The following is a 12,941-nucleotide window of genomic DNA, read 5'->3' as shown; positions in this document are numbered from 1 at the left end:
GCTCACTTGTTACTGTGCTCTCTGGGGGAGAAGTCTCTTGCTGGCACTCATCCCTTCAGAGCTCCTCTAGCAGGACTTTAAAAGCTGATTTAAACATGCCTCTCTGTGGACAATGCTCCAGTCCTTCCCTATCCCTCAAAGTGCAGGCAGGGCAAGATAAGATGCGGTGGGTGTTAGACCAGGGAGCCAGTTCTGCTCCTCTCCAGATCTTTAGATCAGCCCCTCTTAAAATCTACAGTGACCCACCCAAGCCATGCCACAGATGGGAACCACTGTCCTGAACAGCATGGGGAAACTCAGTACAGAGGAAATGAGGTAATAAGTACCTGCAGCATTTAGATGAAAGCTTTTCTCCATGGAGGAAGGACAGCCAGCTGCAAGCACTCCTCATTCACTAGGAGTACCACCTTGTTTGAATTGAGAAGTGGGTTGTGATGCAGCTGTGAATCTATTCCCTTCCCTCCCTCTTGCAGGCAAGGTATCAAAGCTACACACAGATGCCAAGCTGGGCCAGAGGCTCAACACAGTTGATGGATACAGTACCACCCCCAGAACTGGCTGTAACCTGCTGTGCTCGTTTGGGCAACCCAGGGTGCTGTTAATTTTGCAGTTAAAGCTAAGAAAGCTATCATCACTTTCCTCCTACAGCATCATCCCTCTTGGATCCTCTTGGTCAGCTCAAAGTGCTATTAACCCAGAAGTGTTTAAGAGCACAGAGGTAGGAAAAGCTCCACAGCATTTCAATAGAAGACTACCCCAGCATTTACTGCAGGACTTCAGCAATTCAGGTCACAAGCTTTTCACCACACAAACTGTGCCTTACACTTGTTCTGTAAAACATCCAGCACACCATGCAGAAACCACAGTAGCAATAGTGAGAACTGTAACTGTAAGGCTCTAGATCCATCTTTTATTCCACTACTATTGGAAAAAACCCCACAAAAGTCTCCTTTCTCATGAAAACTGGCACCTTTGCTCGACCAAAAGCCCAGTTGAGAGGATTAGCCTACTTGTGAAATCCAGCGGATGGAAGGCATTATAAATACAACACACTATTAAATATAGGCTTTGTGAAGCTCTGGAAACCCTCCACTTCACATGGTTATTGTTGGTAAGTAGGTAGTACTGTCAGGATATTCCCGGATGCAGGAATGCTGGCTGTAGGCTGGCAGCTTTCCTCCTTCACACACAGCCACTGATTCATATGTACCAGCACAGTGTTTGGGTTACGTGCACACTAGAGCTTTTGTTCACCCTGATAATGGACACTTGGTGTTTTCTGCTCTCAGCGCTACTGCACACTCTGCTTCACTCAGGTTTGCAAACAGTGCTGAACTACCCTTGAAGTCTCCTTCCAGGGTGGTGAGAGTGTGTTGTAGCACTTGACACAGGTCCTCATCAGGTGGGAGATGTTATCTGTGAAGCCTGATGAGAGGTATTTATAAAGCCAGCAAGTAGATACATGCACACTGAAGGATGGAGCTCTAACTTGACTCTACCACCTCAGGTCTGCATCAGCAGAACAAACCCTGCTCCAACTCCAACATGTGAGTTATTTTTATGTGTTCTCCCCACTTTTACTGGGGAAAACTCTATCCAAGGAACTCCTTAACCACACAAATCTCTCTGTACCTCTGCACTGCCACAATGCAGTTGTCACGACAGCCTGTTGTGCAACTCTGTCTGGAGTCTCCTAAGTTCCAAAGCTTAAAATGCCTGCAAACAAAACAATAGGCTGATGACCATCCTACAGCAGGAGCTTGACTGCATGACAGGGCCACACTGACAAGAAGAGACTCTTTGATGTGGAAGCAGCTGAGGATCACAAGACACCATTACAAGACACCACTTTAAAGGAATCTCTGATCTTTCTAGCTAATGCGACCTTCCTATGCCAGCACTTACAGAGTAAAATTGGCATGTGAATTTGGAATATATGGATTCTGAAATACTGGCTTTCTGGATAGAGGTCACGCCTATGAGCTGCAGGACTCTGCTCTGTCCACCACATACCATCATGACAACACTTATACATGCCACCAGTACTTGGATTCAGAACCCAGCATATGACACTACTGTAACAACACCGATTGTACAAGCTCTTTGATCTGTAGTTGAAGCTCTCCCTAATGTTTCACTGAAAGCATTTTACCTATTTGAACACCTGTACTGGAAAGAGACTGGAAGAGCAACCAGCCCTTCATTCCAGCAGAGCATAACGAAAAGCAAATCTTGCTGTGGTCAAATCTCTGACCTGAAGATCTTATTCTTCAAGTCACCAATATCCCCCTAGAAGCCACTTTATTAAGAGCTAGTCCCCAAAGGTGTTTCAGGTAAGAAACTACCATCTTGTCCTCATGACTCTGTGAGAGCGGAGGGCAGCTGAGAAGACAGAAAAAAGGGTAGCACAGGATGTTCTGCAAGCAAGTTCTAAGCGCTCTGTGCAATGGGTAAACATTGAATATAGGCTATTTGTTGCTCTTTGCTGAAAAGCCATTAGCAAATGAACTGTATTTATTGCCAGGTAAGCAAACATCCATTAGAAATGAGCACAAGTGTGTGGCTATCAGTAGGGAGAAGCATTTGTACCCTGCATGGAAACAGGAAAAAAAGCCAGCAGTAGTTTTGGATTCAGTTTCCCAAGCTGTTTCTCAAGCATGGGCATCACCACCTTTATTATTCTTGCTATTCAGATAAGCCCATCACAGCCTCTCTGGGAGGACAGGAAGGAGGAGGATAACCTACATTTAAATCTGATGGTTTCATGACAGGCTACACTACTGAGCTCTTTATGGATTTACTGAACCATTCTGTTTCCTGTGCTCATTGCTAGTACACAACACAGCTGTTACAGACAGATTGCACTAAAAACGTGTAGCCTTTAATTAATGTTGAAGGCAATTGCCAAGGCTGGAAAATTCTCTTAAAATATTCCATTTTTTTTTCTGATGAATTCCTGTTAAAGAGGAAAATGCTCCAGACAATGCCCTGAACACTGCCTCTAACGAACTGTAAAGTATTAATATACAAATGATAGTACTGAGCTTCATTTATTTAATCTGGATCACACCAGAAGGGCTAGGGGATTAGTCAGTTCTGCCATAGAATATTTATATCACGTCCACAAAACAACCACCAAGAACATGGAAGCAATGGTACTATTTTGTTACTGGGAATTTGAAATAAGACCATGTTTTCTGTAGCACTATTTTTACCTCCCTGACCTCACGTATCCCTCTCAGAGACTTTACTCATCTGTTAAAGAAATAAACCCAGAACTCGTTTGGATACAGTCTAACCTTAAGCATTATCAACATGTAAGATTATTTCAATCCTCACAGATTATTTCCCTAATACCACATCCAATCACCCCCCGACATGGAGAGGTCAGATAATGTTCCAACTTCTAAGCTAGATCTCATACTCGACACCAAATCCAGCATAATTATCCTTGGAGAAAAGCAGGTCCCTGAAAAGTGCACCTGCAATTCCCACTGTACCATTTGCAGAGCCAACCCACGGCAAGAGCAGAAGATTCATACATTAAAAGCATAATTCTTTCAGCTGCACCATGACCCCTGTGCTCCAGCACATTCAAATCACCCAGCAGTAGGAAGACGACCACCGCTGTGCTTTCTGCACCAAAGCCCTGAATTACAGCCCCCTTCTAAGTGTCATACACTCGACAGAGATTCGCTGTTTGACGTTCCCATTAAATCCATCTTCTTAGGTGTCTTACTCACCACTACCAGGCCAGTTCCCTGCTCTGCTGTTTAAGAACACTCGCAACAAGGCAGAGATGAACACAAACCTCTCCTTTCCACCTAAAATTGATCCCAAGGAGAATCCCAAGTCCAAGCCATCCTGTTGGAGCAGGACTGGCACAGATAAGGGAGCTCTGTTACACCAGATGGAATTAACATCAAAGCTGAGGTCAAAATAACTTTAAAACATCCCTCTAAAGACCAAACATCACACTTGAAACAGAGAGGGAAGGTGGCACAAAACCTCTCTTTTAGGATACAGGATTAACTGCATTATTAAACTAACACTTGGGAAAATCATGTTTTCTAAACCCTTGATAACTAGTACTGACCACTACAATGCACTTTTCTGGATGGGGGTTGGAGTAGTTATACTAAACCAATGCTGCACAAAGTATTTTTTCAACAGTATCTGAAGGGGGCCCATAGGGATGCTGGGGATGGACTCTTCATTTAGGGACTATAGTGACAGGACAAGGGGTAACGGGTTAAAACTGAAACAGGGGAAGTTTAGACTGGATATAAGGAGGAAATTCTTTCCTGTTAGGGTGGTGAGGCACTGGAATGGGTTGCCCAGGGAGGTTGTGAATGCTCCATCCCTGGCGGTGTTCAAGGCCAGGCTGGACAGAGCCTTGGGTGAGATGGTTTAGTGTGAGATGTCCTTGCCCATGGCAGGGGGTTGGAACTGGATGATCTTAAGGTCCTTTCCAACCCTAACTGTTCTATGATTCTATGATTCTAACTTTGTGATACTATTAATGATGCTTAGGGTTCTCTAGAAAAACAGTAGAAAGTATTTCTGTACCCCTGGGCCTATCCAAACAGTAATTTTAGCCGTACTGGAATTAATTGCTGCTAGGGGACAGGTATTTTCCCTAACCAGCCTGAGCACAACCGACCTTTTCTCTTGCACGCACGAATGTGTTACAAATACTAGTTTAAGCTTGGCTAATGAAGAGTTAATGATTAATACAGTGTTAAATAGTAAACTTCTCATAAATCAAGACAAACTACACAAACATTTACAAGGAATATAAAGCAACCATGTGTTGCTTGCTGTTAAAAGCTTTCTTCATAGGTATTCTGTCATTGTAAATTGAGGGTTGACTTTTCACTTTACCACCCTCAAACACTAACAAAAAGTGAACTCAAATACCATGTGTACTTTTTGAAGGGGAAATCAAATCAGATGTTAGCTTCTCAGTATCTTAACACAGCCAAAGGATAACTTTCTGCCAGTGTATTTGAAGATTAGAGTCCTTTAGGATGTGCTCCAACTTCCTGCATAATCAAATCACAGACCACCACTGAGCAATCCCTTCTTCTAGCCCACAAGCTCCTGACCGAAGTCTTCCAGTGAAAGCAGAATTTCTTAGGGCTCCTATATAACAAAAACTCCCACCTTAAGCCAGCAAACTGATCCCAAGGGTTACCTACCCCAGGTAGAATGCCTTGTCATTTTGTCTAACTTGGCTTGTCACAGCATCTCCCAAGTCAAAGCAGCTTCTAGTTGCCTTTTGCATCAACTGTTTGAAACTAATCCTTCTTCTTAATCCTCCTTGGGCAAGAAGATAACGAGAGCTATTCTAACTCAGACAGAGGCCCACCTACACAGAAACCCTGGCTCCAGTAACAATAATAGATGCCTAAGAAGCAGTATAAGGGCAGACAAGCACAAGGCAATCCTTCCCTTACACATCCCACCAGCTTCAGGCCTTCCTCAGTCACAGTTTGCAGCCACATGTAATCCTCTGCATGGACACATTAGGTGATCTGAGTTTGTTCAGCCAGAAATAACTCATTTTTCCTGTAGCTTTGAGCCCTTTTCAGTTTGTCAACATCCTTTTTTTAAGGCTCCTGACCTAGAGGAGCATCCCCTTTTCACAGTACCTGACCCAGACAGGCTGTCCCTTTGGCTTTCATGTTACCTCCTCCAGCTTGACTCACCAGCCCTCCATTTACCTGCCCAAGAACCTCTTGCTCTTCCTGCTGCCACATCACACATCAGGTCTATATCCAGTTGAATCAACTGACTCAGATATTCTTCCAGGCAACTAGTTAGAAAATCTACCCCATCCTCTAGCATTTAATGTGTAAAGTACATCCAGGGAGCCTAGACGCATTTAATGCAGCTCTAACAGAACCCTGCTGGGAAAGCAGAGCTCACTAAAGTTACCCATCCAGTTCACCCTGCTGAACAATTCCACTGTTTCTACACAAACCCACATGAATCTAAGCCCATCAATAAATTTGCTTGCAGAAGCTCAAGAACTCAACTACTGATCAAAACATAGACCAATACTGGAGCAGAGAGAAATCCTTGCAGTACCCAGGAAATTCCAAGAGCAGATTTCCCATTTCCAGTTAACTGAGACCCAAGAGCCAGTTTTCAAGTGTTTAATATGAACTAAATGGATTTTAAAAGAACTCTAAGATAAGGCTCTTGAACAAGAACTGTGGAATTAAAGTTACAGTCCCTATCATGATTTACTAAGTAGGTAGAAGACAGGGAACCAAGCGTTTCACCATCAGAGGAAGGTTTTATCCATGAGATGGGCCAAGAATTTGCTCTGCAATCTGTGCTATTCTGTATGCTCATATAAGATCTACAAAGGGGAAATGTCTGGAAGTGGCAAATTTTATTAACATTATTAATCACAATCAAATTCAGATAAGACTGTAGGAAGTAACAGCACCCGTATGTTCCTCAGTAACTACACAGTATCTTAGATGCTAATAAATTCCAAAACCAACACAAAATATTCTAACATCAACAAAATGGGATCCCGACTGGCTGTTACTAATTTGGAACCTTGGAAGGTCAGTTCAGTATTTAGTATCAAGCAAAAAATGCAAATACAGCCTTCAAATTGGGAAAGAAAACATGCATTGCCATTATGCTGCTCAGTGCTGCAGGCAGTTCTGAGTCCCACATCTGAAAAAGGAGACAGAGTGAGAAAAAGGACAACAAAGATGATCAAAAGCATGGAGCAGCTTCCATATAAGGGAGAGGCTGACAGGGCAGGACTTGAGATGGACAAAGAAACAAGGGGGAAGATACGGAAAACTTAAAGAGATCTGAAATACGACATCGTGTCAAGATGAAAAACACAGACTAACTGAGTACTGTGTCTTACAATGCAGAAAGAAGAGAGTTACAGACAACTTTTCTAAGCCAGTTCAAGGATATTGCCACTGGATGCAGAGTACTTTAAATAACGTTTTAAATGCATCATTAAATTGTAGCACTCATGCTGCAGGATGTCATGGAGACCAGAAACATAAACAAGTTAGAAGAGGGGTTATATAAATTAATGGAGAATAGATGTAGGTGAGATAATATGATAAGATACAACTCCTGCCCAAGGAGGGCCCTAAACTGATGATGGTGATAAAGGAGTCAAATGGGAGAAGGGGAGGGAAAACAACAAACTCACCACATTATACACGCCCTGTTTCTTACAGCCCTCATTAAGCATCCGCTTCTGGATCTTGTCAAAGACAGGACACTGAGCTACACAGAGCTTTGCAATTTGCCCCAGGATGACACTTCTATTTAAACATCTCATTTTATGATACATTTAGAGATTCTATTTATTTTTAAATATAAAGAATGTAACTTCAGCCCTGCCTAATTGCATATTTCGGAAGCTGGAAACCTAACCTCAATGGCTATTTCTGAAGGCACTATCTATCACATTAATATTTAGATAGCATCTAACTGAATCCTGACAGCACAGCACAGAAGTTAATGCATAACCCAGCAGTGAAGCAGACTGGGAAACCAGAGAAAGGCCACAGCCACAGTGCACTGAAGTGGCAGAACTGGGTTCAATGCACCAAGAGTCCTCTTCCAGGAGCAGCTCTTCCCTGTCTGCTAAACGTTTGATGAAAACTGAACAAACCAGATAACGTGTGTTTGCTGTACGTACAGCTGAGCATTTACTGAGAGAGCTGGGCTGCTTCAGCCTGGAGAAGAGAAGGCTCCTTAAGGGAGACCTTAGAGCAGCTTCAGTGCCTAAAGGGGCTACAAGAAATCCAGAGGGGGGCTTTGGACAAGGGCCTGTAGGGACAGGCCAAGGGGAATGGCTTGAACCTGCCTGAGGGGAGACTGAGCTGAGCTCTTAGGCAGAAGCTCTTCCCTGTGAGGGTGCTGAGGCGCTGGCACAGGGTGCCCAGAGAAGCTGTGGCTGCCCCATCCCTGGCAGTGCTCAAGGCCAGGTTGGACACAGGGGCTTGGAGCAAGCTGCTCCAGTGGAAGGGGTCCCTTCCAACCCAAACCAGTCTGGGATTCTATGGGTAGCATTCAACAAAACTGCTATTGCTAAAAGTAGGTCAGGACTGTCTGTTCTAACCATGGAGAAAGGAAAGCTGAAGCACACCAGACTGTTTGGCCAGGTATTACAGAAAACCTTCATCTGGGATTTCACCATTACTTCAAACAGATGTGATTCATGTTTTACCGGCCTCCACCTCAAACAAGGCACGCCTTCCAACCACACTGCCCTCCCTAGCATTACAGGCACCTCTCCCCAGCCTCAGCCAGGAGCCTCCTGTTCTCAGCCCTGGCTCCACAGGCCACTGGCTGCCTTAGTGAGTCTGTTTTGATTTCTGTAGAGCAGAAATGCCCAACTGTTCCATCCAGAAACAGCCAGGCCAGCACATGATCTTCTCCATGTAATCATTTCTGCCTCAAGAGTCTATTTCCCTTGGCAGGGTGCCCTCCAGAAGGGCAGGAGGAGACCTCCTGCTACCAGCACATGCTTCCCAGAGGACAGCACTGTGACCCCTAACCACGCTCTCATGTCCCAGAGGCAAAGGCCACACTCCCAAGGCAAGTCCTTCTGCATCTAGCCTGGCCTTGGAGCAAGAGAGGAACGGAGCTTCAAACATCCTGTGGAAGGAAGCCAGTCCTACACTTGAAGCCCAAGAGGAAACCATGGTCTCCATGCCAGCATCCAGCCCTTAAGTATCACAGGCAGAATTGCACAGAGGAAATAAGACCAGAGAGATCTAACACAGGAGTTGTTACAAACCACAAGCAGATACATGAGGACCACATCCTGAGCTCCATCATCCCGTTGTCAAGATGCGAATCAGGACTGTTAAACACTGGAGCCTGCCTTAAATACACCCTTTTGCTCTGCAGACATTGAGCAGTGCCTGGTTCACTGGCCTGTTAAAGAACAGCATTTCCTCAACACCCCCAGAAGTATTCAATTTTAATACTGTAACAGCTCTATAAAGAATTGAGAATGGACAGGAAGGAATTCTTCTTGGGAGTTCTTCTTCATTTCAAAGACCATTCACTTTCCTGCCCTCCCCAGTCACCTTCTTGGGAGCCATACAGCCTGACAGCAGTTTGACAGCCTTCCCCTATCACTTCAACAGTGTCAGCAGTTCTGGCTACAGCCAATGAATACAGGCAATAACATGATGGATGGACCACTTGGTGGATAAAGAACTGGCTGGATGGCCGCACACAAAGAGTTGTAGTCAATGGCTCAATGTCCAGCTGGAGACCAGTAACGAGTGGTGTCCCTCAGGGATCAGAGTTGGGACCGGTCTTGTTCAACATCTTTGTCTCTGACATGGACAGTGGGATTGAGTGCACCCTCAGCAAGTTTGCCGATGACACCAAGCTGTGTGGTTCGGTTGATCCGCTGGAGGGAAGGAATGCCATCCAGAGGGACCTTGACACGCTTGTGAGGTGGGCTGATGCCAACCTCATGGAGTTTAACCATGCCATGTGCAAGGTCCTACACCTGGGTCAGAGCAAACCCAGGCACAGCTACAGGACTGGGGAGGGACTCTTCATTAGGGACTGTAGTGATAGGACAAGGGGTAACGGGTTAAAACTTAAACAGGGGAAGTTTAGATTGGATATAAGGAGGAAATTCTTTCCTGTTAGAGTGGTGAAGCACTGGAATGGGTTGCCCAGGGAATGCTCCATCCCTGTGAATGCTCCATCCCTGGCAGTGTTCAAGATCAGGTTGGATGAAGTCTTGGGTAAGATGGTTTAGTGTGAGGTGTCCCTGCCCATGGCAGGGGGGTTGGAACTGGATGGTCTTAAGGTCCTTTCCAACCCTAACTATTTTATGATTCTATGATTCTATGCAAATAAACCTAATGCAATGCAACCACATGAGCAGATTCTATCTCCTGCCACCCAGAAGAGACAGCAAAATCAACAGAATTCCACATCACTACCACAATCTGCTTGTGGTTTGCCTTCAAACCAAGGTGGGGTATAGTCTATCCTGTATTACTCAACTCATTTTAAAGCATTATCAGAAATGAAGCTTTGATCAATTTATCTTCCATAAATTAGTGCCTAAGCCTGGAAGGCTCTTAGTAGTCAGCTACAAACTATTAAACTCCATATTCTGGTAATTAGATTACACAGGTCTGCTAGATAATGATCCAAGTTGAGGTGGCCAGACATATTCTTCCACCTGGAAGAAGGCTTTCATAAGGCCAAGAACAGACAGCAACACACCATGTGGTTCAGAAAGCCTGAGGAGCTCCCCAAGTTGCTCATAGCAAGTTTAAACACAAGAGCTCCCACTGCACTACTGCAGAAGACTGATCAGTTGACAGCCAAGATCAACTCTGTACCAGTCTCTGCAGCCCCAAGCAATGAATGACCTTCCCACACAGGCTGGGATCTTTGGTATCCAGTGCTTCCAAATGTAGCCCAACACAGAATGGTGGCACAGGAACCATCCATGAAGGGCTCTTAAGATGCACATACAAAGGTATAAAGCCCCATCCCTGGCAGTGTTCAAGGCCAGGTTGGATGGGGCTTGGAGCAAGCTGCTCTAGTGGAAGGTGTCCCTGCCTGTGGCAGGGGGTTGGAACTGAATGAGCTTTAAGGTCCCTTCCAACCCAAACCAGTCTGGGGTGATTCTATGTGGTCAAGGAGTCACAGGCTGGCAGTGACGCAGCATACCCTTCCATCCTACAATCACAGCCTGAGGTTCAAAACTGGCTACCTGTTCATAGCAGCCATGAATCTTAAAGGCTTTTTGGTTGAGACTCTTCTCATCTGGTTTGCTACCCTCCCACCTTCCCAGTCTGACAGCCACTGGCTGGGCAGGACTGACTGGCTCTCCCCTTTGCCTTTCAGGGAAACCCAGACCTTCACCCTAAGGCCACAGAGATGCACTGCCAGGTCTGCTGCATAAACTACAGTGTTAAGTCTGAAATGCAAACTCTATGAGCAGGCATTTCAGCCAGTTGTACTGGCTGACTGTTGGCATTTCAAGAGAATGCAACCTTGCCAGGGTCACCCCCGGACAAAAGTGTCCATAAGACAGGAAAAAACAGATTTATGGTACAAAAAGGATAGTACCCAGCAGCAGAGACCATGGCCTTAGGGACAAAAAGACCAATAGCCTGACCTGACATCATTCTTTTCCTTCTGAAAGAGAAAGAAAAGGTTCAAAGGAACAAAAGGCTGGTCTGTACTGTGCCCTCTGTGCAGGGTTAGCATCTAAAACCAAATGCAAGACCAGACTTTCAAGGGTGAAGCATCTACAAGTGAGCCTTATTTCCAAGTTATTTTTAAATGTTATTTTTAAATGACCTAAAATAAGACCAGCGCTTTGAGTACTTCTAAAGGGTATGAACCTCACGTAAGCCATGACATTTTTAGTTTGGAAATGCTTTGGAACAGGGATTGTACTATTCATACGTCTGCTTATCACCCGTTTTAGCTCCAAAGTTAAAGTCCATTGCAAGAAGAGAAACACTCTTTTGAAGGGGGGAAATTCAAACACATAAGATTTAGGCTATCAGCAGTCCTGTAACTCAGTGAAACACTTCCCATCTCAGAGCCACAGAAGCAGTAGATAGCACAGAGAAAGGGAGAAAGTCAGCTCCCCTGCTTAGAATATTTCACTTCACACCTGCAGCTTCCAGAAAGACACTCTCAACCTCTCTCCAAACTCAAGTCAACAGGCTGCAGACTCCAACAGCCCACAGGCAGTGCCTTTAGCAAGCAAGAGATGTATGCAGCACATCACAAGCACACGGAACCAAGCTACAACACAAGCTGTGCCAGGCTTTTCACTAGTTTCACAACTTCTCACAAGTCCCACTTGTATCACCCCCTCCCACACCACAGGAGCAGTTGGCTGGCTCTGGTGATGACCTGAAATGGAAGTATGAAGTAAGCATATAGTAGCACTTTACCTCCCCGAACGCCTTCCCAGGCTTCACCAATGTGCAGCTCAGGGAATTCTTGGGATAGAGGTGGTTTCTATGCCTTCAGTAACCTTCAATAGCTCCTTCTTCTATGGAGTTGCCCTGTATCCTCAAATACACACAGATGTCTGGCATTCACAACATCCTGTGGCAAGAAGCTTCCCAGGTTAACTGCACACATCAAGGACTAAGCTGTTATTTGTTTTTAAGCTTACTACATGCTGGCTCCATTCAATACCTATTCATACTTGTAATGGAAGAGGCAAAACACCCAAAGGTTTCTTCCCCTCTGACCTTTCTGTGCCAGTCAGGATTTGAAGATAACCATTACTCATTGCTTTTCAGGTGGAATAGTCCCAGCTTATTCAGTTGTTGTTTGTATGGAAGGTAATCCTTACATCTCACTGTTACTGAAGATACCTTTCTTAAGATGCAAAGGTTTTCCTAAAGCTCCAGAAAGCTCAACCATTCTCTAAGGGTTAGAAGGAAAACCTCACCACACAAAGGGCCCATAACTGGTCCTGCTCAAGGGGGAGAACCCTTCTCTCAAGGTTCTAAAAGCACCTGCTTCAAGAGGCAGAAACAGATTTGGAATTGATCTGTGTAGGTCTACATTACTTTGCCACTGAAAGCAGCTCAGATACTACCAAAACAAGAATCTAACTGTTACAAGGTTAGCTCATTGAAGTAATGGAGCATCCATACCTAGTGGAGAAGAGCTCAGCATGCAGTGGGAGACATCTCAAGCAGAACTGCAAGACAACAAGGTGCCATTTGGACTAAGCTTTGATTGAAACAGCGCATTAGGAACTGGAGTTTGCAGCTGTGCAGAGGTTTCACATCACAAATGAGGGGAAGCATGTGCCCCCAGGTCTACAAACACCTCAAGGTCTAGAAACACCCCAATCCCCCACTATTCTGTCCACTCTGCACTATACAGAACTGCTTGCCAGGCATAGGAAGCAATGA

At 45.0% G+C, this 12,941-nt stretch overlaps 1 protein-coding gene across 4 annotated transcripts in view; it reads right to left on the bottom strand.

Annotated features, from left to right (window-relative positions):
* The window catches only part of PLXNB1 (plexin B1), a 52,325-nt gene that overhangs the window by 35,446 nt on the left and 3,938 nt on the right, over positions 1-12,941 (bottom strand). The gene's annotated exons all lie outside the window — the stretch shown is intronic.

The sequence above is a fragment of the Neopsephotus bourkii genome, unplaced genomic scaffold, assembly GCF_033783945.1.
Source record: "Neopsephotus bourkii isolate Nb327-2 ecotype Australia unplaced genomic scaffold, CSIRO-AGI_Nbou_v1 NB_887, whole genome shotgun sequence".
NCBI lineage: Eukaryota > Metazoa > Chordata > Aves > Psittaciformes > Psittacidae > Neopsephotus > Neopsephotus bourkii.
The sequence above is the reverse complement of the archived record's forward strand: the minus strand, read 5'-3'. Positions and strand labels throughout refer to the sequence as shown.